Source organism: Castor canadensis, chromosome 13 (assembly GCF_047511655.1).
Source record: "Castor canadensis chromosome 13, mCasCan1.hap1v2, whole genome shotgun sequence".
Lineage (NCBI taxonomy): Eukaryota > Metazoa > Chordata > Mammalia > Rodentia > Castoridae > Castor > Castor canadensis.
Window position 1 is genome coordinate 116126334 of NC_133398.1, and position 6051 is coordinate 116132384.

Genomic DNA, 6051 nt, shown 5'->3' on the forward strand with positions numbered 1-6051 from the left:
CAGCTCTTATTTTTATTATTTCTCTCCTTCTATTTGTTTTGGGATTTGCTTGTTCTTGTTTTTCTAGAAGATTGAGATCTATCATTAGGTCATTGATTTGGGATCTTTCAGTCTTTTTAATATATGAATTCATGGCTATAAACTTTCCTATCAGCACTGCCTTAGCTGTGTCCCATAGGTTCCGGTAGGTTGTGTTTTCATTTCCATTGACTTCCAGGAACTTTTTAATTTCCTCTTTTATTTCATTGATGATCCATTGTTCATTAAGTAATGAGTTATTTAGTTTCCAGTTTGCATGTTTTTTTCTTTACTTTTATTGTTGAGTTCTACTTTTACTGCATTGTGATCAGATAGTATGAATGGTATAATTTCTATTTTCTTATATTTGCTGAGGCTTGCTTTGTGCCCTAGAATATGATCTATTTTGGAGAACGTTCCATGAGCTGCTGAGAAGAATGTATATTGTGTAGAAGTTGGTTGAAATGTTCTGTAGACATCAAGGAAGTCCATTTGAACTATTGTATATTTTAGATCTTGGATTTCTTTATTGATTTTTGTGTTTGGATGACCTATCTTTTGATGATAATTGGGTGATAAAGTCTGTCACAACTACTGTGTTGGCATTAATATATGCTTTTAGGTCTTTCAGGGTATGTTTGATGAAATTGGGTGTGTTGACATTGGGTGCATACAGGTTGATGATTATTATTTCCTTTTGGTGTATTTCCCCTTTTATTAGTATGGAATGTCCTTCTTTATCTCATTTGATCAATGTAGGTTTGATGTCTACTTTGTCAGAGATAAGTATTGCTACCCCTGCCTGTTTATCTTCTTCCAGTCTTTCAACCTAAGCCTATGCTTATTGATGTCAGTGAGATGGGTCTCCTGCAAGCCACAAATTGTTGGATCTTCCTTTTTAATCCATTTCATCAAATGGTGCCTTTTGATGGGTGAATTAAGTCCATTAACATTAAGTGTTAGTTCTGATAGGTATGTGATGATTCCTGTCATTTAGTTGTCTTAGTTTTTTGAGGGTTTGATTGTGTGTACCTAAGTTGAGGTTACTCTCTACTGTCTTGCTTTTTCTTTTCCTGTGGTTTGTTGCTGCCTGTCTTTTCATTGTTAAGTTGGGTTTCATTTTCCGTGTGCAGAATCCCTTGCAGAATCTTTTGTAGTTCTGGCTTTGTGGTCACATATTGTTTTAGTTTCTGCTTATCATGGAACGCTTTTATTGCTCCATCTATTTTGAATGATAGTATTTTGAATGATAGTTTTGCTGGGTAGAGTATCCTGGAGTTGAAGTTATTTTCATTCAGTGCCCGGAAGATCTCACCCCATGCTCTTCTTGCTTTTAATGTTTCTGTTGAGAAGTCTGCTGTGATTTTAATGCATTTACCTTTGTATGTTTCTTGTTTTTTCTTTCTTACAGCCTTCAATATTCTTTCCCTAGTTTCTGAACTTGTTGTTTTAATGATGATATGTAGTGGGGTAGTTCTATTTTGATCTGGTCTGTTTGGTGTCCTGGAGGCCTCTTGCATCTGTATGGGAATATCTTTCTCTAGAGTTGGGAAATTTTCTGTTGTTTTTTTTTGAATATATTACGCACTCTTTGCTTACACCTCTTCCCCTTCTTCGATGCCCATGATTTTCATGTTTGCTTTTTTGATGGAGTCAGTGAGTTCTTGCATTTTCTTTTCACAGGTCTTGAGTTGTTTAATTAGTAGTTCTTCAGTTTTTCCTTTAATTACCATTTTATCTTCAAGTTCTGAGATTCTGTCTTCTGTTTGTTCTATTCTGCTGGATTGGCCTTCCGTTTTGTTTTGCAATTCTGTTTCGGTCTTTTTTCTGATGTTTTCCATATCCTGGGTGGTTTCCTCTTTAATGTTATCTATTTTTGTCCTGAGTTCATTTATCTGTTTATTCATCGTGTTCTCTGTTTCACTTTGGTGTTTATACAGTGCTTCTATGGTTTCCTTTATTTCTTTTTTTGCTTTTTCAAATTCTCTATTTTTGTTTTCTTGGAATTTCTTGAGTGTGTCCTCTACATTTTGGTTTACCCTATCCAGTATCATCTCTATAAAATTCTCAAATGTAATAGAGTTTCAGTAAGTTTTTCAGCATGCAGGTGTAATTCGGTTTTTCTCTCATCAATGGTAGGGAGAAAAAGAAAAAAAAAGAGTCAGAAGACAGTTCTGTGAATGGTATCTGTGGCTGTGGCTTTCCTGCCCACTGCTGGCAGCTTGCTGTTGCTGGAGGTGTTACTTATGCAGATCTCTGGGGTGAGCTAGCACTCACCTGGCCCTGCAGGCTTTGTTTACTCAGAGTTTTCCTGTGTGCCTCTGCTACAATCTTTCCCCTTTCCAAGCACGCTGGGGAAGGTGACACTGCACCCCCTTTCTCTGGCCTGCATGTTTATTTACAGTTCATGTGGGAAGTGGGTCTTCCTTCCTCTCCTGTGCAGTTTTCCTCCCACTGCCACTTTTACAAGCTTTCCTACTCCTGATTTCTGGGCGGTGCTGCTGCTCCTGCCAGCTGCCATGTTTGTTGACAGCTCATGTGGGAAGTGGGTCTTCCCCTCTATCTTGTGGTGTTTTCTTCCCTCTGCCACTCTCACAAGCTTTCCCAATCCTGGTGGCTGGGCACACACCCCCGCTCCAGTCAGAGCCTCTCTAGCCTGCCCAGCTTGTTTATTTAGAGTTCCAGGAAGGATTCCCTTCCCTCAATCTCTTGGCACTCAGTGTGCCCCACCCTCTTTCCTGCGTGTCTTTATTGTTCTTATTGCTTATTAGTCAGTTTCTCTTTTTTCCCTGAGTGGAGGTCAGTCTGTCCAGGGGGCTATGCTGCTCTGGCCCAAGGTTGTCTGTGGGAGTACCACGGTACTGCTAAGCTCACCTTGTCCGCATCTTCCCAAGGCATCTGGGCACAGGAGACTGGCAGCCTGGGGTCCCTCCTTGTTTCTCCGTTTAATGTGAAGTGGAGATTCTCTCTGCTGGCTGGAGGTGTGGAGGGGGTCAAAGCTTTGCCTCTTCTCAGTGGTTTTGCTTGCAAAGTGTGTCTCCAGCATCTCTCAAAGATTTCACTATAGGAGGCTTGCTTTCTGCTTCCTCCCTCTAGCTGCCATCTTAGAATCTTCTTATCCCTACCTTAATGGCTATATTTGAAATACAAAAGTGTTTTTAAAATCATCATTTATGTCCAAATCTCCCTGGCATAACAACTGACTCATAACTGCCAACCATGTTAAAGTTTAATCTTGTTGACTTAAAGTATGTGGAAACAGTGGTCATCTCCTGTTCCTGTCAATTTTACTAGTGGGGTCCTTCTGAAAACTAGATGAGTGCCAGTAAATAAAAGTGCTTCCTATAGCAATTCACAGGTCCTAAACCCACCTTACCTACTAGGCATCTTAAGGCTCTAAAGGTATGTCCTGACCTTTCTCATAAGACTCTCCACACATTCATTTGCTGACAGAAAATCTGCCAGCCTTGCAAAGCCAAATGAGCTCAAAGAAGGCAAAGGTGAAGCAGTAAACCCAGGCTGTGGTATCTGGTGCTGTGCCAATGGCACTGTGTAACATGTCAGAAATTAGAGCACTGAAGGCATCTATGGTAATGAAAACTAGAAAAAGAAAGAAAGAAGGAAAGAAAGAAACAAAGTGGAGACCAGGAAAAGTGGGGATACTGCAGCTCTGCTCCTGGGCTACAGCCAGGAGAGTCAGCAGTGCCTATTCAGCTCTGAACTCCATCTGGTCCACAACTTAGGTGAAGGCCCCTGACCACTCCAGGGTAGTGCACCGCACTTTTAGGCCAAGCCCACTCCAAGTTCACAGTCCCTGAAGGAAGAGGGAGTTCCCAGAGTGCAACAGAGCTTGCCTGCAGTCTGCACCTGCTGAGATGATCTTCCCCAGCTGCAAGTGCAGGACACCATACCTCAAGCAGCAGTCTCTAGTCCCAGTGCACGCCACAGCCCCTCTCAGTCCCAGCTCCACTGGGAGTAACAAATTAGCAACAATAGCAATTCACAATGGGATCAACTAAGCAAAGCAAACCTCTACATCTGAGACATAGAGACCAGCACCTGGTGAAGCTCTGTCAACCATATGGGAAAATTGTCCCCATAAAGGCAATTTTCAGTAAGACAACAAACAAATGTAAAAGTTATTCTGCAGAAACTTAGAAAGCTTTGTCATACCTGAAGGCCAGTGGAGTTCAACCTTAAATCGCAAACAACCATAACAAGATCCTATGAACCTATATATTTCTAATTTGGCACCATTCATGGATGAGCAAGAACTTGAAAATATGCTTAAAGCCTTTTGACAAGTTATTTCTACAAAGATACTGCATGATTCCAGTGAAACAATCATGGTGTTGGCTTTGCCAGTATGGAATGAACTGAAAAATTGGTAGCTGTAATTGGTCTTTTTAATGGAAAATTGGTTAAGACCAGCAGGAGTTTCTTCTCCTACAGAATCTTTATTGTGCATGTTTGCAGATGGAGGACAGAAGAGACAGAATCCAAGCACATATGCCCTAATGGAAGACCATGGTATAGAGGAGAGCCTGAATTGACATTTATGATACATTCTGCTGTACAGAACAGATTTTATCCTTATCATAAAGAATTGCTAAAAATCAAATGGTCACTCAAACCTCTCTTACATTCCATATTGCATCTCCTGTATCTGCCTATCATGTGCAAAGTCCTTCCTGGATGCAACATCAGCTGTATATCCTTCAGCACTCTGGTTCCCTGTTAATTCCTTCAGTGGAACACACCATGTCACTACAGCCTACATCTATAGTAGCCCCTTGGCCCAGCAGATGAGTCATCTTTCACTGGGCAGCAAGGGAACATACATGACTACACCAGTGACACAGGATGCCTACTTGCCACAGTACACACATGCAGACAACAGCAGTTCCTGTTGAGAAAGCAAGTGGTCAGCAGCAGGTGGTTATAAAAAAGTCTAATGACCATTCTCCATATACCTTTCAAACCAATAAGTAACTGTGAAGTGTACAGAAGGGTGTTTTTACATGAAGAAGGGTGTGAAGACTGAACAATCATGGATTGTGCTTTAGGAATTTATTGACAGTTTTGCACAGTCTCTTTAAAAGGTTATTTATAATGAAATCAACTAAAACTATTTTTGCTGTAAGTTCTATAAGGTTCATAAAACCTTTAATTCATCTAGTAGTTGTTCCTTTGAACAGGTTTATTTTAGTAAAAAAAATAAACAAAAACGACAAATATTTTCATCAAATGTTATAATGAAAAAAAGAAAAAAAAAGAAAATTTCAATTTTCTGGGTATGCACAAAGACCACAGAGACTTATCCAAGTGCATGACCAGATTTTTGTGGTGGTATTCATTTTGTGTTAAAAATGATTGGCTGCTAGCTCTCTCTCTCTCTCTCTCTCTCTCTCTCTCTCTCTCTCTCTCTCAAGTAAATTTGAAAAATAAAAATAACTCTGCAGTTTTAATGGTAACTTCATCAAAGACTGAAAAGCCAGTTACCAGTAGCTACACCTAGTCTCAGCAACTTATCTTCTGTGCCCTTTATTTTTGACAGATCAGTATGCAGTTAGGAGAATGTGCCTTTTTTGTAACTTTGCATTTAGGTTTTATTATTTTAATTGATGTATGGACACACACAGATAAACAAAAAGGCATGAAGGAAAATTTGGATCCAAGCAAGGCCACACTTTTACATCATCACTACAAGTGTTCAAGTTTAAAGAAAATCTGCTTTGAAATTATGAAATTTCTGATTCATAAATACAGTTATTTCTGCTTTAGTTGTTATGAGATAATTTGCTGTATGCAGAAAAAGACATAACTTGAGACAAAGAAACATAGACTTTAATTCAGTGGGATATGATTTAGCTTTTTATTCTGGGGCCTAAAATAATAAGCAACTAAAAGATTGGGATCTGAGATAAGTGATATGCAAAATGTTAACGTTGTGGTTGTGTGTCACTGCCCAAGAGAGAATATCTACTATGGGAGAAAAGCAAAGGGACTGAAAAGACAGAGAATTCTGGATGT

The 6051-nt window shown here is 39.6% G+C and overlaps 1 pseudogene; it reads left to right on the forward strand.

Moving 5' to 3' along the window:
- Positions 1-4384: 4384 nt before the first annotated feature.
- On the forward strand, positions 4385-5010 carry LOC141415716 (RNA-binding motif, single-stranded-interacting protein 1 pseudogene; annotated as a pseudogene).
- The last annotated feature ends 1041 nt before the right edge of the window (positions 5011-6051 follow it).